The sequence below is a fragment of the Callospermophilus lateralis genome, chromosome 17 (assembly GCF_048772815.1).
Source record: "Callospermophilus lateralis isolate mCalLat2 chromosome 17, mCalLat2.hap1, whole genome shotgun sequence".
NCBI lineage: Eukaryota > Metazoa > Chordata > Mammalia > Rodentia > Sciuridae > Callospermophilus > Callospermophilus lateralis.
In genome coordinates this window covers 61,781,718-61,806,228 of record NC_135321.1, presented here as the reverse complement: position 1 = coordinate 61,806,228, position 24,511 = coordinate 61,781,718, and the positions used below count along the sequence as shown (strand labels likewise).

Genomic DNA, 24,511 nt, shown 5'->3' with positions numbered 1-24,511 from the left:
CCAGCTTTTGTTCCAAGAGCCTGAGTTCCCAAAAGGTGCATCTTACTCCCTTGACAGCCGCATTCTCCCTGAATATGGATTCCTAGCTTTCCTGAATAAATCTCTGCTCCTTGCTTTCCTGAATAAATCTCTCTCTGACATGTTTTGAAATTCTTTTCTGCAAAGTTTGTCAAGGACCCAGTCATCCTGAGTCAAGGTCCACCTTTCAGGATCTCCTCAGACTCCCTTCAGTGACATTAAGTTTTTTTGATTTGGGTTTTCATTACTGTGGTGCAGGGGATCAAACCCAAGGCTTTATGCATGCCAGGTAAGTGATCTTACCACTGAGCTACACCCCCAGCCCATGGGGTCTTAATAAATTACGAAGTTCTCTTCCCTTACTATGTACTGTTTCTGCATTTCTTTTTGCTTCTGGTATCATTGCTCTGCTAAAGGCAAACTAGTTCTCATTCCTCCACAGCAAATAGATTTATATCACTATCTTCGATGGTTTAAAATGTGACCTTGATGTTTCTAGGTGTGTTTTTGTTATTGTAGTTGGGTTTTTTTTTTCATTTATCTATTTCAGCATAACAAGAGTTTTATAATAAGAACACATTACCTTTTACCAGCTTCAGGAAGTTTTTCTAAGATTTAAATGTTACTAATTCTCTGAAATGTATGGAACGGACTTTATGGACAAGTATAGATGTAAATATTTCTTAAGTAATTGAGGCTGCATAATATTTATAATTGTTATATATAAACCATAAAAATCAAACTGGGAAATAGTTTGTTTAAATCTCTTGTATCCTTATCCTTTCTTTTAATTATTTCCTATATGTCCATTGTACCAGTTCTTTTCTTTTCTTTCTTTTTTGGAACTGAGGATTAAACAACCCAGGGGTGCTTAACCACTGAGCTACATCCCCAGTTCTTTTTGGATTTTATTTAGAGATAGGATCTCACTGAGTTGCTTAGGGCCTCACTAAGATGCTGAGGCTGGCTTTGAACTCTTGATCCTCCTGCCTCAGCCTCCTGGGCAGCTGGGATTACAGACGTGCACCACCTTACCCAGCTTAACCAGTTATTTTCCTTCTGCTATCTTCCTTCTTCTTTGAATAGACTAAAATCCCCCCCCATATCTCTCTCTCTCTCTCTCTCTCTCTCTCTCTCTCTATATATATATATATATATATATATATATACACACATACACACATATATATATGCATATATTATACATATATTTTTTTTTAAATTTTTTTTTTAGTATTTGGCGGACACAACATCTTTGTATGTGGTGCTGAGGATTGAACCTGGGCCGCACGCATGCCAGGCAAGCGCTACCGCTTGAGCCACATCCCCAGCCCCCATATATATATATTTTTTTTTAACTTCCATTCAGTGATCCTCCTTGAAATTTTTTGCTGATTCTGCCTAACAGTTAAAGCATAAAAATAAACAAATTTCAACTCCCTTCACCAATAATGTAAGAACCATGAATGCTTTAATTCAGACTACCTTTCTAGATTTATTTCCAGTTGTTCGCTTAGATTTGTCTTCTTTCCTTTAATTCCACCAAGTGCACACAGATGTTGTACATACACCTTTACTATTGTTTCGACTTTGCAATTAGATTTTCAGGAGCAGCATTTGTAACAGCCGCTGGATTCTGACTACTCACACCTGCCCCTATAATTGCTTCCTTTCCTGCCCCACCCCCATTCATTAGCACTTCCTTGGTGATGGGTTGGTGGTCTTCCATCCTCTGAAGTCTTGAACTCTGAGAGCTCAAGGGTCTCAATGTTGTTTGTTATTCCTACCCCTGGCTGCTTTCTACAGCTTCTCTCTACTTCTGGTGTTAGAAGATTCCCATATGGTGGTGTTGGTGGTGTGCATTGTTTTCTTTTCTTTTTCTTTTTTTTTTTTTTTTTAAGAGAGAGAGAGAGAGAGAGAGAGAGAGAGAATTTTAATATTTATTTTTTAGTTCTCAGCGGACACAACACCTTTGTTTGTATGTGGTGCTGAGAATCCAACCCGGGCAGCACGCATGCCAGGCGAGCGCGCTACCACTTGAGCCACATCCCCAGGCCCCACTGTTTTCTTTTTATTCCTACAAATTTCAAAGTCTTCCTGACTCACAAGGTTGGTGACCTGCTTGAATTAGGAGAATTCCCACAGATCATCTGTTAAGTCTTTCCTCCTCTTGCAGAACCCAGATAAGATGCATGGATCTTGTCACTCTCCATTCTGCCCCTTAACCCGTCTTTTATATTTTCTTTCTCGTTATCTCTCTGTTATTTATTTCAGATCTGTCTTCCAATTGGCTGACTCTTTCTTCACCTGTGTCTAATCTGCTGTTTCAGAATTCACTGAATTCTTTATTTCAGTAATTCACTTTTTCATGTGCACATACTATTCTTTTTCAATTCTGCTTGATCGTTTTTATGTAAAGATTGTTTCTTTATATAAAGGAAACTGAAAGAAATAAGTTACTTATTCTGTTCATTATTCCTATCTTCTATTTCTATAGACATAGAAATATTTTGACATTCTAAATGTATTTCCGACAACTACATTCATTTTGATCCCATCCTATAGTTTGTTATTTCCCTGGGCCCTGCTGTGAAGTAGTTTGTTTCCTTATGCATTTAATGCATATGTTTCTATTGTGAGCATTGGTGGCCTGGGATCACATATTCTTTTGAAATACCAGTCAGATAACAAGCAGCCCATGTGTCCAGGGCCTATTCAAAGGAGCATATTTAAGGATCTGTCATGCATCACTTAATGACAGGGACCCATTCTGAGAGATGTTAGGTGATTTCAACATTGTGTAAACATCATAGAGTGCATTTACACAACCTAGATTGCCTAGCCCACTGCACACCTAAGCCATACGGTATAGCCTATTGCTCCTAGGATACACACCTATACAGCATGTTACTGTACTGAATATGTAGTCAATTTTAACAATTGTTTGTTATTTCAGTTCAAATAGAATCTTTTGAGACCAGCATATTTGGTCATCACCAACCAAAACATCATTATGGGCACATGACTGTACTAACTTCTTCAGGTACTTGGTAAGCTCTTATTAAGTGCTATCAGCTGACCACCACAAAAAAGAAATGTATTTCTATTTTCAGTAAGTTTAGCATGTAACATGAGGGGCAGACACACAAACAACCATCTGTCATATGAACCTAAAACCAAATACTTTGAATAGTATAGATGTTAAGCTAATTAGTTAAAGAGTTGGTGTCAACCGCGTGACCAGCACACTAGCTTCATATTAGAGGTTCTAAGCATAGAAGTTAACTAGTGAGATCAAAATAAACACACATAAACTCAACTTACCTTTTTCTTTGACCAGGTCTGAGACGGCTCCCGCTCTGGCTCCTGCCTCGAGCCACCCAGTGGGGCAGCGAGGTTTACACAAGAGACTAACAGGAGAGAGAGGCAGGGCGTGCCAGAGAATGGCCTTTTATTGGGGAACAATTCAGGGAAAACAAATTCAGGGAAAAATTCCATCCAATGAAGGTCGAGGAGGACAGTATTCCAAGGTCAGGGTCAGTGATTGGTCTCAGGGTCAATGGTCAGTCACACCCCCACATGGATGGGCTCTGGTACCTAAAAAGGGTGGGGATTAGTTCTGACACAGCTTGGCCTGAATGCCTCACACCCAGTCAGGGAGGTGCTTCCCACATTGGTGCATTTTAATTTATTGGCAAGGTGATTCAGGTGAGCACCTGGTCAAGATTCAAGTTACAAATCAATTTCTGGCTCCACCCTTGGGCAATTGAAAGCCCAAATTCTCTAGTCACAATCACTGGGTAAAAACATGCAACCTAGTTCAACAAGGAAAGCCAGATCTTTGGATTTTGCTAGATATTTTATTTTATTTTTTATTTATTTATTTTTTTTAAAGAGAGAGTGGGAGAGAGAGAGAGGGGGAGGAGAGAGAGAGCGAGAGAGAGAGAGAGAGAGAGAGAGAGAGAGAGAGAGAGAATTTTTTAATATTTATTTTTTAGTTCTCAGCAGAGACAACATCTTTGTATGTGGTGCTGAGGATCGAACCCGGGCCAGGCAAGCGCGCTACCGCTTGAGCCACATCCCCAGCCCTTGCTAGATATTTTAGGAGAGAGAATAATTCACATTTCATTCATACTTCCTGAGCAAATATATACTGAAAACTTCTTCCTGAACCCAACCAAATTCCACCTGATCTCCCTGTGGACTGAAGTGATTCTCTCTTCAGTGTTCTCCACCCATCGCCTCCTCAGGACACACAGACAAGTGCACAGGTGCACAGGCACACAGCAGAATCCCCAAAAAGGATCCCACTAGCTAATTGGACTTGAACTCAGAACCCAGCCTGAGAGCCATTCCTGACTGTGACATGCCCACTGGGCCTGTGCATTGCTGAAAGAGCCATAGCTAAACTTGGTGACCTTCACATGGATACAAGCTTCATTGCCTCAGATGCCAAAATTAATGGTCCCAGAAGCTCTCAGGTTTTCATTGTTTTGTTTTTGCTGCTTGGACTAACCAATAAGCTATGAGCCTTCCTTTTTATCTTGAATTCTCCCCTAGTGAATTTCTGTTGACAGCAGTGATAATTTCACCACTTTTCCCAAAAATTCACTAATCCTAGAAACACTGTATTCAATTTAACTTTACCAAGCACTAAGGCAACTCAAGGATTTATGTGGTAACGTAAAGAAGGACTTACAGAGTCTGAGTCCTTCAGGCAGCACCTGCTCTAAGTCTTCTGGCAAGAAATCGAACCTGCAGGGCTCCAACCAGTGGTTCCACTGCTTACTCACACATTAGAGAAATTTTCTGTTGGGTCTTGAATATCCCAAAAATGGGACATTACAAAGAAGACTGCAGCTTCAGCCAAAGTTCCAGGAACCACCCAGGGCTATGGAAACAGAGTCAAATGTCCACCAGTTCCAAGAATCACATGGCATTACAATTCCTTCTCCAGAGAACAAAACCACTAAATCAGGTGATGGAACCACAAGCAATACAGTTTCTGAAAGCCACATCCTAAATATATTTAGAAAGTTTCATAATTTTAAATATCAGACACATTCGTAATAACCTCCCAATGAAATACAAAAATGTTATGTTTGTTAGTCAAAAACCAAACTTTATCCAAGTTTTTTTTCATGGGTTAGATATAATTGACCCTGACTCCATGCACATCTTATATGTGCAAGTATACCTTATCCAAAGTGTATACAGGAAAAATTTAATGAATGCTACAGTACAGATAAGATATAGTATACATTTTCCCCCACTTTGTAATTTATAATCTTGGAAGAAATTTTTTATTGCTGTGATATTAATGAGCATATAATAAGAATGCAATTTCTAATTTTAATCTAATTAAAATGCTAAGTGTTTTGTGAATTGCACTGCTATAATCATTGGTATTCACATATCACTATAGTATACTGATTTATATCAAGTTGTGGAATCAGCCCAAGTACTCAACAGATGAATAAATGAATACAATGGAGTTTTACTCAGCCATAAAGAAGAATGAAATCATGTCATTTGTTAGTTAATGGATGGAACTGGAGAACATCATGCTAAATAAAATAAGCCAGACTTACACAGTCCAAGAGTAAAATGTTCTCTCTCATATGTGAAGCAAGAGAGGGGGGAAAAAAAGGAATAAAAAAAGGATCTCATGAAAACAGATGGGAACCAATAGAGTAGAAGAAAGGAATAGAGAAGAAGAGAGGAGAAAAGGGCATGGGGAATTCATGGGTAATAAAATCTACCAAATTAGTTATGTCCCTCCATGAATAAATCAAAATGAATCTCACTGAAATGTACAATTATAATGCACTAACAAAAAATAATAATAATAGAAGAGAGATCACTAGAATAAAGTAAGTGGATGGATGGAAGAGGAAGGGAAGGAATAGAAGGAAAGGTATTGGGGAATGAATGAGATTAATCAAATTATGATATATGCATATATGAATATGGCATAATAAATTCCACTATTATAATTATAATACACTAATATAAATAATAACAATTTTTGAAAGTCAAATGTTTTATGCTTCTATTAGTTTTCATTATAATGTATTGAAAATACCCAATATTTTGAATCTAATGATATTTTTAAGTTTTTTCCAAGCTAGCTCCCTATTCCATTATTGAAGATTAAAGTTTCTAATGGACAAGAAAGGATATATAGTATAAAAGGACAACTGAACTAAGCAGCCTTATGATCACACAATGATATGTGCAATACCTATGTCATAAGACCATTTTCAAACACTTAAAAACAATTAAAGTGTTTGACTCTTAAATAAATACAGAAAATTTTGTAAGCTCATCAACAAATGATCCAGGGAAAGTACATTTTTGAAGAAGCAGAAATTTACAGGCATTTTTGAGAGGACATAAGAAAGAGATGGCTAGATTACATAAAAACTAATTAATGTCCTAGAGGACACTAACATCTTTATCTTTCCTATCTGCAAAACTGCACTCGTCAATTTAGGAGGTAACATTCCAGTGTTTCAATTATAATCAAATATTAAACAAGTAAGAGAGCTATGGGAGTATTATCCTAGATAATTAAAAAATAATGGGTACCTGTGAAGCCAGATTTACAGATAGGTAGTTAGTGTAGTTAGGTAAATCGGGTCTAATATCAAGTAAGATAAATAAAAAGGAGGCCATTATTTAGAATGGAGTCCAGGAAACCAGAGCAACACTTGGGGAAATTGAAATGTTAATGTCCTCCAAGGCCCCAAACCCATTCTAAGGAACAGTTAATGAAACAGCTCCCAGCAAACAGGGAAATGCTAATCAAAAGCTGCCCCAGGCCCATCCTGCCCAGATTACTCCTCTAGCCCACCTATCCCCCACCTTTTGGGCCTTCCCACCTGCATTCTATCACTGAAAGATAAACGGAAAGAAAGGACAGGAGTGTGGGAAAGCTGAAAGACCTTAGCTATAAAAAAGGGAGACCTCCCCCTTCCACGGATTCTGCCTTTTGGGTCCCCTTCTTCCTCTGGGGAGAAGACATTTCTGCTGTCCTTTAATAAAGCTTCTACTTTCCACTCTACACTTGCCTCAGCTTGCTTCTCTGGTGTTATACCTCAGCATTCCAGCATTCGGGGAAGCAAGGACTCTCACCAGTAAACAGCGGTAACACCTGTTAAACAATGACTTTGTAGAAGACTGAGAGGTCACACTATCACACTCTTTGGCAGTATTTAAAACTGGTACAGAATTTTCTTAAGCCGTGATTTTGTAAGGGTAAAAGAAATTGAAGTTAAAGTGTAGAAGTTAAAGTGTAAAAGACCGGGCATTGTAAAAGTTTCTAAGCTGCAAGGCCTGAGTTAAAAAGTAAAAGACCAGGTATAGTTAAATTCCTCTGCTACCTCCAAAACCTGAAATTCCTGTGGCTGTTAAGACAATACCCGAACTGCTCAGTAAATATTCCCACTGACTCCCTGGTTGTCTAATAACCTGGGACCCTGTGAAGCTTGTCACGTAGGCATTTAGGCCCTAAAACCAATCAGTTTGAATGTGTACCCCACTTAGGAGTGACCAATCACCCCTGTCCAATCTGTTCCTGCCAATGAATGTACTAATCATGTCTCAGAGCTGTTGTTCAATTTTCCCGCGCCTCATGATGATTTGTTCTGATGTATGCAAAGCCCCCGCCATCCTTAAAAAGTGTACTTAAGCACTGCTTGACCTCTGCTCTGGGCTCTGGGCTGCTCTCCTTTCTTGAGTGGGCATGGAGCCCCAGTATGCTGGAATCTCAATAAACCCCCTCCTGCTTATTGCATAAGGTCAGTCTCTTGGTGGTCTCTTCCTCCGACGCTTCACCGGACCCTTACAATTTGAAAAAACATTTAAAACACATAATTTTATGCTTTAGAATTGAAACTAAGAAAAATACATATCTATATTTTGGAGAAATATTTTATATTTGGTTTTATGCCTTTCAGAAATATACAGAAATGTATAATGAAGTTTTAAAAAAGCTATTCAATACTAACAGCACAGGCCTAAGGCAATTGGATTATCAGTGGGTCCCAGAGGCAGGTAGAAATGTGTAAAATTTACAGGACGCACTAAAGAACTTTCTGTGTTGAAATAACCCTTAAAAAGTTCTAAAAAAAACTAAGAGAGGGAAATATCCTAAAGTTCAATTCATCATTGTTATTTAGAAACCTGAGGCTACATCTAAACCCTTGATCAATTACTTTCAAATCATTTAAGCTATTTTACACTTTTATATTCAAAAGTGTATATATTATATTGCTTTCTTCCCCAGACAAAAGTGCCCTTCATATTCCAGGAAAAGAAATTCTGGATCACTATAGGTAGGACATACACTTCGAGTCACAATTACCTAGGAATATTATATTTTATATTCCTTTTTTGATTTAAAGGGAAAATTCACCATAACATTTACCTATTTTTTATTGATTTTATTTTTTTAAATACATGGCATCAGAATGCATTACAATTTTATTACCCATATATACTACAATCTTTTCATATCTCTGTTTGTATATAAAGTAGGTTGACACTCAATTTGTGTCTTCATACATGTACTTTGGATAATGATGCCCATCACATTCCACCATCCTTGCTAATCCCCTGCCACCTCCCTTTCCCTCCCACCCCTCTGTCCTATCTAGAGTTCATCTATTCCTCCCATGCACCCCCTCCCTACCCCACTATGAGTCAGCCTCCTTATATCAGAGAAAATATTTGGCATTTGTTTTTTTGGGATTGGCTAACTTCACTTAGCATTATCTTCTCCAACTCCATCCATTTACCTGCAAATGCCATGATTTTATTCTCTTTTATTGCTGAGTAAACTTCCATTGTGTATATATATATATCACATTTTTAACATTTACTTATTTTTTAATATTTATTTTTTAGTATTCAGTGGACCCAACATCCTTATTTTATTTTTATGTTGTGCTGAGGATCGAACCCAGCGCCCCACGCATGCCAGGCGAGCGCGCTACCGCTTGAGCCACATCCCCAGCCCTAACATTTACTTATTTAAGGACAGTTTTCTGTCCTTTATCAGGTACTTTGGAATGATTTGATCTCACTTTTACCAAACAACTCACACAGAGAAGAAGATTTTCCTTGAGACCCTTGAGGCCTGAGTTCTCCTAATAATACCCTACAGGCCTGGCAGGGGCACTGAGAATGGGTCCTTATGGTCATTTAGTTTGCTTTTGCTTAAAGAATCCCCTACAATTCCACAAGCTTCAGACCCCTCCAAGCCTGGATCTCTCCTCACTTGGCACTCTGGGCTTAGCAGTCACATGAACTTTTATTAAAGAAAGTGCTATTGTTTTCTGTAAGTATGCAAACACATCCTAGTCTTCATATTTCTGGGAAATGTGTTCACATACTATGAATACCGATCTTTTTACTAGTTTGTCAAAAGTTCTTTTTTAAAAACTCCAAGTTCAAATGCCCATAAAGACACTGATCCCTGTTTCCAGGGCTATTTCCCCAATGCCTACATCAATGCATGGCTTCCCATTCATAGGGGGCCTTCCTACACATACCAGGTTGATGCAGATCCAACTCACTATAGGCAAATAACAAGCATGTTACTGAAGAAAGAAGAGCGTGACTCAGTTAAAATATCAGCAGGAGTTTAGACCCTGTTATCCAAGGCTTTATACACTATATTAATCCTCTTAGCACTCATAGCATTACTTGAGATTGAACATGTTCCTTTAGCAATAAAGAGTATAGACAGCATTTATCAAATAAGTACAAACAATCCATGTCCACTAAATGACTTGACTACTGAGAGAAAACTCTTAGAGAGTTTGACAAAGACACTACTGAACAATTTTTTAATAAATGCTCATGACGTTATATGGGAGACTGTTCAGAGCCTCCATTCTACATGCCCGTGATTTATACCAAGTATTTAAGGTTGATCATGTTCTCAGATAAGAATAACTTGTACACTACAGTTGTGTCGCTATTAGATGACACTGTGGATATTTATACTTGAAACTGGTAATACGGTGCAAGAACTTGTAGGATTAATACACTATCACCAAAGATGATATAAAGTAATGCTTCCCACGAGGCTTCAATGAAGACAGTGTACAAATCTTCAAATCAAGGTATCAATATGGAGATTCCTCAGGTCAAGCGTATTACTTGAACTTCATGGATTTGCTTCCCATGTAGGCCAACAAAATAGACTTGGTCTGCACCCCCAGTCATGGGCAGGGACATTTCCATGAGTGACTTTTTGAACTTAATGGAAAGGAAGGAAGACATCAATGGATGAAAATAAACATTATCACTCTTAGAAGAGTGACTCAAAGTGTATGTCCTACCTATAGTGACCCAGAGTTTTTTTTCTTGGAATATGAAGGGCATTTTTGACTGGGGAAGAAAGCAAAAGGAAGCTTCTGGAGAAATATTACAGGTGTGGAGAATCCAAGTCAGACCTACTCACTGAATTGACTCCCTAGATCTGTAAGTGTGGTCACTCCTCAGATATCACCATCAAGGAACTGCTAATATACACTTCAATCCTTCTTAGAGTAGTGGGGGCACAGAAGCTGTCAGGTAGAGTTTGTGCTTTAACTACATGGAGCGAATGATGCAGCTGTTAGATTCCAACTGTGTAGTTGCTACATGGGAGAAGAGTAAACCCTATACTTCAGAGTGACAATCCATGAGACAGATTTAAAGCACTAGACAAACAATCAAAACATAGACATTTTATTACTCTCCCTCTTCTTCCTCCAAATACCCTGAAATTAATAAATGGCAGATTCACAGGGAAAATGATAAAACAGAAAGTTACCTTCTTCCTCCATTTGTGCCTCCCAGGAGGAAGTAAAGGAAACGACAACTGCTTATACAGAAAACAGAACTCTAACTAAGAATCTGTGTTCAAATTTCCCCTGGAGTTCCCTTCAAGAGAACAGTTCCACATAAAACACTCTCATCTTGACTAAAAGAGTTTTAGAAGGCAGCCGAGGCAGTGGCTCATATTTTTAAAATAATAGATCCTGTGTCATAGACTATATATAGTTGCAGTCCACCCAACTTGGTTTATCCTCAGGGACAGAGAGAGTATAGAGGAAAAGAAAAGAGAGAGAAAGGGGGAGGAGTGAAGAGGAAGGGTGGAGGAAAAAGCAAAGCACAAGCCAATGGTACAGGCTATCTAGAAACATTTTACCCTCTGTGCAAAATTCTCCTGACTCAAAATCTCCTGCTGATTAAAAAGATCATGTCAAAATGTGCATGATCTCTGAGAGTGCAACTTCCAGCAAGTCCTGTTCTGGAAGAGCTGCTCTCATGACCAAACCTCATGCAAGCTGACCCATAAGGAAGAATGGTTTCCTCCTGAGAACCAGCTATAAATGGAGTCAGTCTGTGTGGGAAGAAGATCTATGCATTTTTTTAGATATGTATGTACTTCTCATTACTTTCATGTTGGTGCTCAAGAACATTTCAGTTTAGTCGTAAAGTCTACAGGAATGGACTATCTAAGTTCTGAAAGCACTTCTTAAGGAAATGAAGGTTAGCCAGCAAAAGCATTGAGCAATACTGAGGTCCATGGCTTTGTATTGGAACCTAATTTTCTACCCTGCCAGCAAACTCCTCTTTAAAATTTCTCACAAACAGGAGGCTGAGGCAGGAGGATGGCAAGTTTGAAGCCAACCTCAGCCAATCAGCAATGCACTAATCAACTTAGGGAGACCCCATCTAAGAAATAAATAAATAAAAAGGGTGGTGGTGGGGGGATATAGCTCAGTGGTAAAGTGCCCTGGGTTTCAATTCCCAGTACAGCAAAATTAATTAATTAATTAACTAATTTAATTTCTCACAGGATAGCACAGACATGAGAATAAACTCTTTATGACTTGGTAATAACAGATTTCAAATACAAGTTTTAAGTACCTTACTTGTACACACATACATACAAATACTTCCCAAATACACAGAAAACAAAGAAATATTAGCTTATCTGTTAACTTATCTTTCTTACCTAATGAGACTAATAACATTCATTCTCCATTATTTCTACTCCCACAAGTCATACTATCAGAATGGGAGCCTTAAGGAATTATCAAATGTATTTTTTCTAGTCTCTGTGAACCTTTAAAGCCACAAGCCATTTAAATATAATCTTGACATTTGAAGAACTATCACAGCCATCTCTTCCCTGTGGAGATTGACCTTATTATCTAAAAAGGTTGTGGCAATGTAAATTTATTTTTAACATTAATTTGAGTACTATATACAACAAAATGAAAAGAGGTGATACATGAAAGCTAGCACTGATATTTACAGAGTCAACCAGAGAGCCACAGGGAGCTGAGCTTAGAAACACATTCACTGCAGGCAGGTGTACTGCCCCTCCCCACAGAGCACCTGCACTGTGGCTCCTTAGCAAGAATGCTCAGGGTCAGAGGGGGCACTCTCTTGGGTTCCAGGAAATGCAATACCAATGAAAAACAAAGAGTAAAACTGCTAACAACATCAACATCATGCAATTAAAACTAAGGAAATGGGAGAGGCAGCAAAAAGCCCTCTGCTCCTCTCATGGCAATGGTTTCTGAAGCCACATTTCCTCCAAGTTATAGTGACCTCCAGTGACTTATTGTTTAATTGTACTTCAGTGGCTGTGTGTGGAATTATCTGGTAATTCATTTCTACAAGCAAATTAATTAGTCTGATTATTTTTAAATCTCTTAGCAAAATGATAGTGCTTTCTTGCAGGATTTAATGACTGGGTTTCATGTAAATGCCTCATTTTAATTAATTCATGGAGGTGGTTACAAAAAGCTAAGTTAAAATTGTGTCTGAAATACAGGTCGGTATTTGCATGTTCATTTGTTTCAGGGACTCACATACACTGTGGCCTTAAATGAGTGAAATGAAATCATTAAGCCAGTTGTCGCAGAGGGATGAATGGTGGAAGAGTAACTTTGCAATGCTTTTCCCTTCAGACTAAACTTTCCCATGATGACAAAGCTTAATCTGGATACATTGCAGTAAAGTGAATTTCTTGAAAGTCACATTAATTTGTCCTCCTGCCCACAACTTGCTTTCTTTTTGTGGGGTGTAGGGTAGGGAATGGTACTGAAGGATTAAACTTAGAGATACTCAACCATTGAGCCACATCCCCAGCCCTATTTTGTATTTTATTTAAAGAGAGCATCTCACTGAGTTGCTAAGTGCTTCACTGTTGCTGATGCTGGCCTTGAATTCATGATCCTCCTGACTCAGCCTCCTGAGCCACTGGGATTACAGAAGTGCACCACCATGCCCAGTCACAACTAATTAAAAAAAAAAAAAATTTAATGAGGGATGGAGGGAGGGAATGAAGGACATGAGGGATGTTTTAAAAATTACTCAAGAAAAAGAAAAGCCCTGTGATCGAGATTTTTAAACTTTTTTTTTAATTGTCAGATTAAAATACCTTGAGGTTGGGCTAGGGATGTGGCTCAAGCGGTAACGCACTTGCCTGGCATGCACGCAGCGTGCTGGGTTCGACCCACAGCACCACATACAAATAAGGATGTTGTGTTCGCTGAAAAAAAAAAAAAACCTAAAAAATAAATATTAAAAAATTCTCTCTCTCTCTCTCTCTAAAAAAAAAAAAAAAAAAAAAAAATCTTGAGGTCTGCTGAAACCATTTGGCTAGCATATCATAGCGTTAATCCAGAGCAGAGCAATCAATGTAACTACCCTGAACCCACAAAAATCAGAAGCAGAACAAATCAGAAAACACAAGCATTTGAACATTTTAACAACCTGAATGACAAATCATTTTTCTACTAAGCAAAAGCCCTCTGAGAGAGGAGCTGGAAGTTTCCCAGAACATGCCAGGAAAATCCAGGTTTATTCCTGTACCCTGCTGCTGTGCCTGCCAGTGCAGTGCCAGTGTTCTCTTGTCCACCTCACTCTGCAGAGTACCAAATGCAAGGATCTACACTATGCAGGACAGAGCCAGTTCGACGGCTATAACTTTTTCTTAAGTAGTTCCTATGAAACTCATTTGTAAAAAAAAAAAAAAAAAAAAAAAGTGACGGCACTTACAAAAGCTCCTATTATGTTCACTCACCTCATCTCACCTGTCAATATTCTAGCACTAATTTTAGATTTCACTAGAACTTGCACTTACTCAAAGAATATGCAAAACAGCAGCCTACATTTAGGTTCACAAAAGTCAAAACATGCTTCTTATGTTTTAGATGCGAAGAAAAACAATTTTAATCCACCCTATTTTAGCGGCGGGATTTGAAGATACTTTCAAAGCTTCATTTTCAGAAACAAACCAGCGATTACATTTGTCAATATTTATTAACAATAACAACACAATTTCTAAGTTTTCAATATAAGTTTAAAAAGATCTGCTGTACTCACAAGTACTCCCGCCACTCCTGTGCTGCAGGTCTGAGAATTCAGAAGAGCGAGCATCCTAGGAGAGCAAGGTTCCAGGGACAGGGTTCACGTCCACATTCTCAGAGGCTCCTCCACCCCGCATCCAATATCTCACTTGATCCAGAGGTCTCTTGTCGCACATCCTCCCTGCCTTTTCTCTCCTCTCTGATGTGGGGCAAAGGTGGAACCTGCAGACACATCCACTCATCTGCCATTTTGCATTCCTTGCCCCACACACCTGCAGAGCCCCTAGGTCCAGGCTGCTCTGGTGGTAATACAGGGAAGTGCAGGCAGGGACAGTAAATCTTAAACCTGGCTGGTTACTGGCAATGCTGGGGAGGGAGAGCTACACACCCACTTTCCTGGCTAGTTTATCCTATGTTTCCCACTCTCAAGAGAATAACATTTCCACATATTCAGTCTAAAGAGGCCAAGTATGATGAGTGATGCTTGCTCATTAACTGGGAATAACTGACATCTATAGAATAACTTCATCCAACAACAGCACAATTCACATTCTTCTCAAGCTCACATAGAACTCCAACCAAGATAGATCACATGCTAGGATATAAAACATAGCTGAACAAATTAAAAGAATAATGATCACACAGAACATGTCCTTGGACAACAACAGAGTAAAGTAGAAAACTATAACAGAATAATACACTAAAATATTGAAGATCAAACAATATACTTCTAAGTAGCACATGAGCCAAAGTCTCAAGAGAAATTAGAAAGCATTTTGAAAATTAAAACATTTGGTCAAAATTTGAGGGATGTAGAGAAAACAGTACTTAGAAGTAAGAGTTTAGCACTGGAAACATACAACATTAATAATTTAAACCTCCACCTTAGAAAAATAGAGAAAGAGCCTAAATAAAGCAGAAAAAAAATTAGAACAAGAATCAATGAAGTTTTTTAAACGGAAAGCAATATCAAAAGGTCAACAAAATTCAAAGCTAATTTTTGAAAAGATCAATAAAATTGATAAAACTCAAGCCAAGGTAACTGAAAGAGAAGGGGAAACAGCAAAGAGAAAAGAAAAAGGAGGTAGAGGAGGAGGAAGAGTAAGAGGAGAAAAAACAGACATAAAAGATTTTAAAACTTCTAATGTCAGAAATAAAAGAATTTCATTACCACTGATGTCATAGACATTAAAAGGTTAACAAAAGAATATTATGAAAATTATATATGCTTATTTTTTTATTTTTATTTTTTTAAAGAGAGAGAGAATTTTTTTAGAGAGAGAGAGAATTTTTTTAAAGAGAGAGTGAGAGAGGGGGAGAGAGGGAGAATTTTAATATTTATTTATTTTTTTTAGACACAACATCTTTGTTTTGTATGTGGTGCTGAGGGTCGAACCGGGGCCGCACTCGTGTCAGGCGAGCGCACTACCGCTTGAGCCACATCCCCAGCCCCAAGAGAGAATTTTTTAATATTTATTTTTTTTAGTTTTCGACGGACAAAACGTCTTTGTTTGTATGTGGTGCTGAGGATCCAACCTGGGCCGCATGCATGCCAGGCAAGTGCGCTACTGCTTGAGCCACATCCCCAGCCCCAGCTTATGAATTATAAAATGCACTGATTCCTTGAAAGACACAAAATACCAAACTCAGTGTCTTCATATATTCACGATGCTATATAAAGAAAAGCACAAACTGGGTGGATTGATATTCTTTTGAATTGACACAGAAACTTATTTCTCATCTTACTGGAGGATGAGTAGGTTAAAAATCAATGCAAGCCATCAGCAGTTTCAGTGTCTGATAAGGATCCACCTCCTGGAATATGGACAAATGTGTTCTCACATGGCAGAAGGGGTGAGGACCCCCATGGCCTCTTTTATCAAAGCACTAATCCCGTTCATGAGAATCTACCCTCAGAAATTAACTGCCTAGCAAATACCATCACATAGGAGACAATGTTTCAACTAATACATTTTAAAGGGATACTAACTCAGTCTATAACATTCATAAAAGCAGAAATAGATAATGTTAAGTAGATTTGGTTTATATCTAAAAAGAAAAAAAAAGTGAATAATCAACAGCCTTCTAACAAAGAAAACACCAGGTGCAGAAAATTTCACTGATGAATAATTCCAAAAATTCAAGGAAAAAATGAATACAATGACTTATAATCTCTCTCAGAAAATGGAAGAACATAGAACATTTCCCAAATCATTCCATGGGGCTGTATGCCAAAACAAGATAAAGGCATAAATAGAAAAAATATGTGCTGACCAATATCTTTCAGGAACATAAGATTTTTAAAAATCCTCAACAAAAGTATTAGCAAACAGAATCTAGCAATATATAATAACAATTCTACACCAAGACCAAGTGATATTTGCTCCAGGTGTGTAAGGCTAGCTCAACATTCAAAATATAAATTAAAGTAATTAACTCATCAATCAAACTAAAGAAGAAAAATCATTTGATCATATAAACAGGGCCAGAAAATGTATCTGTCAGACTTCAATGCTCATTCATGACTAAAACTTTCAGGAAACTAGGAATACAATGGAAATTCCTCAACTTGATTTAAAAATCTATCAAAAAAAAACAAGGAACCCAACAGCAATGTTATACATAATGAGAACAACTGAATGATTGCTCCTAAGATCAGGAAGATGGCATGAATGCCCCATCTTACTGTTCCTGGATTCTTAGCTAATGCAGTAAAACAACAAAATTAAAAAATAAAAATAAAGGTATACAAATTTGGAATAAAGAAATTAAATGCTTTTATTCACAGATGACTTGTTTTTTTTATGTAGGAAATCTCAAAGATTCAACCAGAAAAACTTCTATAACTAAGAAGTGATATAATGCTGCATGATATAAAGTTACTATACAAAGTCAACTACTTTCCTATATATCCTCAATGAACAATGGGAATATGAAATTAAAAACACAATACTATTTGCATTAGTATCAAGAAAATGAATATTTTGACATAATCTGTTAAAATATGGTCAGAGTCTATATGAAGAAAATTTAAAACCTCTATTGAAAAAAATCAAAGAAGATTTAAATAAATAAGAGCTGTTCCATGCTCATAGATCAGAAAAGTCAATGTTGTCAAGAGGTCACTCTCTTTAAAATGATCTATACATTCAATACAATTCAGTGAAGACACCAAAAACTTATTTTGCGGAAATTGACAAACTTATTCTAAAGTTTGTATACAAAGGCTAAAGACCCATATAGTCAACAATACTGGAGAAGAAGAAAACATGTATAGGATTTGCAAATTGATCCATGGAACAAAATAAAGAATCCAGAAATGAAAGCACATAAATACAGTTAACTGTTCTTTTACAAAAAAGCAAAGGCAATTCAATGCAGGAAAGATACTCTTTCCAAACCAAGTGAAATCATTGTATATTTGTAGGTTGAAAATGGAGAAGAGGAAGAGGAGAGACGAAGAATCAGCATCAGCAGCAAAAATAAATAATAAATAAATAAATAAGGAATCTAGATATGATCTGTGTTATTCAGTTTTTCATTGCTGTTACCTGACACAAATCAGAAAAGGAAAGATTAATTTTGGCTCATTGGCTCACAGTTTCAGAAGCTGAAGTCTTTGGTTGGCTGGTTCCATTTCTTGAACTTGAGATGAGGCAGAATATCTTGATGGAAGCATTTAGTGAAGAAAAGCTGTTCAGTTCAGGGCAGCTAGGAAGCAGAGAAAGAGAGGCAGAGAAACAGGCAATGGAGAAGATAATCTCCAGGTTAGGTCACAAGTGACCTACTAGCTCCAACTATGTCCCACCTCCCAGAAGTCTATTCAGCTATCAATGGATTAATCCTCTGATGAGGTCAGAGAACTCAGGATCCAATCATTGCCTAAAAGCCCCACCTGTGCAACTTGATGCACTGGGGGCCACGCTTTCAGCACATGAGCCCTTTGAGGGACATTTCAGATCCAAACCATAACACTAAAACAATCCTTGCTCCTTTCAATAAATATGTACTCAACCTGCACATTATATCTAATTTTTATTATCATTATTAATATTGTTTTAAATTGGAAACTCATAATTATATATATTTATGGGGTAACATGATTTTTTCTATATGTGTACAATATGGAATTATTAAAAGGTCAAGCTCATTAACATATCTATCTAGTCATTCACTGATCTGATATTTTTGTGGTAAAACATTTTAAACTTACTTTTAGCTATTTTGAAATATAAAATGAGGTTCTCATTTCATTCTTCTACATGTTATCCAGTTTTCTCAAAACCACTTGTTAAAAAGGCTGTCTTTTCTCCAATATATGTTTCTGATATCTTGTCAAGGATCAGATGACTGTACATATGGGGATTTATCTCTGTGTCTTCTATGGTATTTCACTGGAGGGCTTGTCTGTTTTAATGCCAGTATCTGGTAACAATCAGTTTACTCACTATTTCTATGAATTAAACTTGAAGACCTAAATTTAAACATAAGACATTTATAAAATAACATCAGAAAGTGTCTAGGTGACCTTGAATTTGACAGCGGTTTTTAAAATTTAATAGCAAAATATAATCCATGAAAGAAAATACTGGTAAATTGGAACTTTGATAAAATGAAAAACTTTAAGAACCTGGAAGGCTGAGGTAGTAGGAGTGCATGAGTTCAGTAGTTTAAGATAAGCCTGGGCAACACAGTGAGATACCATCACAAATGATGCATGAATCAATCAATTAATCAATCAATCAATAACTAATGCTCTGAAAAAAAAATGTTGAAAGAATAAAGAAACAAATCATAGACTGGGAAAATATATTTTCACAACAAATATCTTATTAAAACCTGCATCCAAAATAGAAAAGTAACTCCAAAAATACAATAATAAGAAAAAAACACAATTAGTAAATGGACTTTAAAAAAAATCTGAAAACCAATTTTACCAAAGGAAATCTACACATGGAACAAAAGCTTATGAAAAACTGCATAATACCATGTGTCATTAGGGATTTTCAACATGATACCACTATGCCACAATTAAAATGGCTATTTTTTTTTGAAAAATGACAATATCAAATACAACTGAGAATATGAAGTAAAAGGAACTTTCATGTGTGTTTGGTCAGAATGAAAAATGGTACATTCACTTTGGAAGACCACTCTGAAGTTTCTTGAAAAGACAAACATAGTTTTACTTTACAATCCAGCAATTTTATGCCTAAGTATTTGTCTTAATGAGTCAAAAATTTATGTTCACACAAAAGCCTGGAAGGTTTGTTCATAATCGCACAAAATGGGAAGCAACCTAGATGTCTTTGTCCTGGTTAATAGATGAACACAAGGTAATTCATCCATACAACAGAATATTATTCAGCAATAAAAATTAATGAGGTATCAATCCCAAAAAAAAGATATGAAGGGATCATAAGTGTATACTGGTAAATGAATGGTAGTCTGAAAAGGCTATATATTTGAAAGTTCCAACTATATGACATTTTGGAAAAGGTAAATCTGTATAGTTAGTTAGAAAAATTAATGTTTACCAGGAATTTAGGAGGAAAGAGAAGAAGGATGAATAGGTAAAGCACAGGGGCTTTTAGGGTGGTGAATCCATTCTACTGAAAACTGTAATGGTAGATATATATCATTATGCCATTTGTCAAAACCCACATAACTGTGTAACTCAGAGTGAAACAATATAAGTTATGGAGTACATCTAATAATATAGGACCAATTTGGGGTCATTAATTGCAGCAAATGTACCACACTAATGCAACAGTCTTGTATCTATAAAAAAAAATTTAAATTAGGGGAAAGTACCTGAGGTAGAAGGGTGGGTATGGTGTGGATACATGTCACTGCATGTATTATCTGCCCAATTAGTTTGTATTGATAAGACATTCACCTTAACACAGCAAAAAAAAAAAAAAAAAAAAAAAAAAAAAAAAAAACAAGAAATGAATGAAGTTGGAGAAAAAATAAGTATCAGCATAGAAATCAATTAAATAAAACACTTCTAAAAATGGGGGTAATCTATAAAAACAAAAGCTGGCCCTAGAAGAAACAAAATAACCTTGATAAATCTCTAGAAGATTGACAAGGAAATTTAAGAATAGATACAAGTTATCAATATTAGGAATGAAAGACATTATATCACTAAATATTCTATGAATATTAAGAGAAAAGTCAACTGGTCCTGGTGGCACATTCTTGTGATCCCAGTGGTTCAGGAGACTGAGACAGGGGAATCGCAAGTTTGAGGCCAGCCTCAACAACTTAATAAGGCCTTAAGCAACTTAGTGAGACTCTGTTTCAAAATAAAAAAATGAAAAGAGCTAGGGATGTGGATCAGTGGTTAAGCACCTCTGGGTTCAATGCCAAGCACCCAACCCCGTGCCCCTCAAAAAAAAAAAAAAAAAAAAAAAAGAAAGAAAGAAAGAAAGAAAAAGAAAAAAAAACTCAGAAAATATTATGAATTACTTTATGCCAATAAATTTGACAACTATGATAAAATGAATAAATTCTTTCAAAGTTAAGAATAAACCAAAACTTAACTCAAGAAGAAATAGATTTGGTCAATAGTCTTGTATTTATAAAAGAAATTGAAATTTTAGTTAAAAACTTTTCTACCAATAAGAATCCAATCTCAAGTGGCAACAATATTGAATTTCAATTATAAAAGAAGTAATGCAATTTTACATAAAACTATAAAGAAAGATGAAGAGGGAGTGCTTTTCAACTCATTTAATAAGTCCAGTATTATCCTTATTTTAAAAATTAAAAAAAAAAAAAAACAGGAAAGAGCATTGTAAGAGAATAGTACAAACTAAGATCACTAATTGCCTAATGATCCCCCTACCCCCAGCAGTGCACCATGATCTTGGATGCACAAATTCTAAGCAAAACTTGACAAAGAAAATTCAACAACATATGAAATACAAAAGTTTTACATACTGATGCAATGTTGATTTAACATTCCAAAATTGATCAATGTAATTTCCCATATTAAAAACCTAAAATTACACATATATGTAATATGCATATACATATACACATATAGTCATAAAACCACCTCAATAAATAAAAGTATTTTCCCATAACCCAATATCAATTTTTGTTTAAAAGTTTTGGCAAACTAGGAACAGAAAAAAAGTTCCTCAGTCTGACAAAGGGAGTCTATTAAAAACTTACCAGAAACATAATACTTAGAGACAATAGACTGAATACTTAATCACATCCTCAGGAACAAAAGGCGTTTTGTCCATACCATTTTTTTCCGTTTGCTACTAAAGGTTCTGTGGATGTACTCAGTGAAAGGAGAAAAAAATATATTAAAAAGCATACTAATGAAAAAGAAAAAAATAAAATTAACTTTATTTGCAGTAAACATGATCACTTATATTAAAAATCAGACTGAATCTTTTAAAAACCTCTAGAACATACACATAAAAAAATCAATTGTGTATACAGTAGACATGAACGTTCATAAATAGAAATTTTAAAATGATGTCATTCTGTTGTGAGCCAATCGCTCAGAAAACACTCTCAGTCCGAATTTTGTCCAAACTGGAGAGTCTTTATTTAGCCACCTGGCAACTGCTCCCTGCAGGACCCAAACTGTATCTGCTAGGAACAGCGCCTGGTCCAAGTTCTATGGGGTTCATAAGGAGAAAAAAAATCACATCTTCTAAAATGTATGTGCAAGCAAGCAAGAAGGATCCAGAAGCTAAAGTTAGCAATTAGCCAGGCAATTAATATAACCACATTCTTGTTCCGAACACATCTAGTATGAAAACAACTTGTACAAAAAAATAAGTTATATAACTAGGGTTACCTCTAGGTCACTATGGTGGAACTTCAAAATGGAGTCACTCAGGCTAGGTTTTTGTTGTTGTTTGTTTGTTTGTTTTAGTTGTCAGTAGACTTTATTTATATGCGGTGTGGAGAACTGAACCCAGTGCCTCACCCATGCTAGGTAAGCGCTCCACCATAGAACCACAACCCCAGCCCAAGGCTAACTTCTGTTAAGTACAGCCAGGATAACTTAACATTACTTATCCTATGATCTTACCTTGTCGTATCTATTCACCTCCTACATTTTATAGGGTGCTTGCTGAGCTGAGCCATAATCTACGTTGAGTTATAACAATTCAAGAAAGCATCAACAATATAAAATGTGTAGGAATAAATTTTACAACAGCATTCAATGAAAGACGGCTGGTGGGACTCACAGCGCAGGTACAGGCGCGCCTACCGAAGAGGTCCCCTTGCAGCTTTCCTAGAAGTGCGTGGGCTGCAGGGAGCTCTGGGAAGAACCTTTGCGCTTGACTGAGGCCTGCCTCGGGGCGTCGCTGCCAGGGCTCGGTTTCCTGTTTGTAAGCAGTGTCCTTCGGATCCTGCTTCTGTCCTTGAAGTCCAGAGTGCTGCAGAAGGATGCAGAGCAGGAGTCGCAGATGAGGGCAGAGATCCAGGATATGCAGCAAGAGCTTTCCACGGTCAACATAATGGACGAGTTTGCCAGATACGCCAGGCTGGAAAAGAAGATCAACAAGATGATGGACTCATGTGAAAGCCCAGGACAGCTCAACTAGCCAAGATAAAATGGGTTTTAAGTTTTGTTTTCTACATATTGCAAGCTGCCTGGATGAAACTGTTCACTTGGAAGTATTATTCTGTCCCCATGACTGGGTTGTGCTGAGGAAATGGATAACACCACTAGACCACCCGGTAGCCTTCCCTACTAGAATAGCAGGTGGTGTTGGAATTACTTGTTGGATTTTAGTCTGTAACAAGTTGTAGCAACCCCTCCTACTTTACCCTTTCAGCGAAAAGGAAGATGAATAGCACTGTGAGACTTTTTTTTTTTTTTTTTTTTTTTTAATACTGGGGGTTGAACTCAAGGGCTCTTTACCACTGAACGCCAGCCATGGTTCTCCTTATTTTTGAATTTTAATTCAACTTTGCTAAGTTGCCCAGGCTGACCTCAAACTTACCATCTCCTACCTACGCCTCCGTGTTTCTGGGGTTACAATTGTGCCCCACCACACCTCGCCCAACTATATGACTTCTAAAAATGATTTTCTTTTTCAGTTAAAAATCTGATTGCCACTTTAAAAACAAAACAAAACAAAAAACACAAAGTACATGGGGTCGTTTTTTCATTGAATTCTATTTCATAGAATTTGGGCTTTATGTGAGATTCTTGTAAGAATCCTAGTTTTCTACCATTGGTGACATCAACCACTGTAACATCAGATTTGAAACAGGATATGGGTCTACATGCCTTACTCCTGATTGCTCGCTTGGCACATTGTGGTCCTGTTGCCAAGTGGAAAAATCAAAATTTTCTAAAAACTTAAGTACTTTTCTAAAATATTTTTATTTATATTTTTTAGTTGTAGATGGACATAATGTCTTTATTTTATTTATTTGGTCCTGGGGATAGAACCCAGTGCCTTTCACATGCTAAGCAAGTGCTCTACTACTGAGTTAGCAGCCCCAAGTACTTCTTAATCCATTTTAGAAAGTAGTTTAATTTTATTATCACTACTAGAACTTGAGCATTTGTTTTTTGTCTCATGTAGTACAACTGAAAGAATAACACTAATTGACATTGTGTGTTCTTTGTAGCTAAAGTCATTTGTTGGGTGAACATTTCTATAGTATATATTATCTACTTATTTGGAGCTATTAGTTTTTCATTACAGTGTTGTATAAATGTACTGATGAGACCATAATGCATTGTCTTGTGATTGAATTGTTTTGTATTTAAGGCATTTCAAATTAAGTATGTTTTATAAACATTTAATATTTATGCTGTGTTAAAAAACAAAGTAGAGAGTCTGATTAAGTTCATTTGAATTGATACTTATTTGACCTCTAAAGTATAATTCTGCTTAATCTATGTGTTGAGGTACTTTTTAGTTAAAATATTTGCAAGGGCTTGTGTGGCTTCCTTCCTTGTTGCCACTTATTGCTGTGAACAATTTGTAACTGACAAGTGGTGAGAGGATTGGCTGTTAACTCAGTGTGTGACCATAGCACAGTACAGCTAAATTCTGTCACTTGTTCTCAAAAGATCATATTCTTAAATATTGTGTTGCTCATGATTT

The 24,511-nt window shown here is 36.8% G+C and overlaps 1 pseudogene; it reads left to right on the top strand.

Moving 5' to 3' along the window:
* Nucleotides 1–22,605: 22,605 nt before the first annotated feature.
* Nucleotides 22,606–23,243, top strand: LOC143382693 (guided entry of tail-anchored proteins factor 1 pseudogene; annotated as a pseudogene).
* Nucleotides 23,244–24,511: the final 1,268 nt, after the last annotated feature.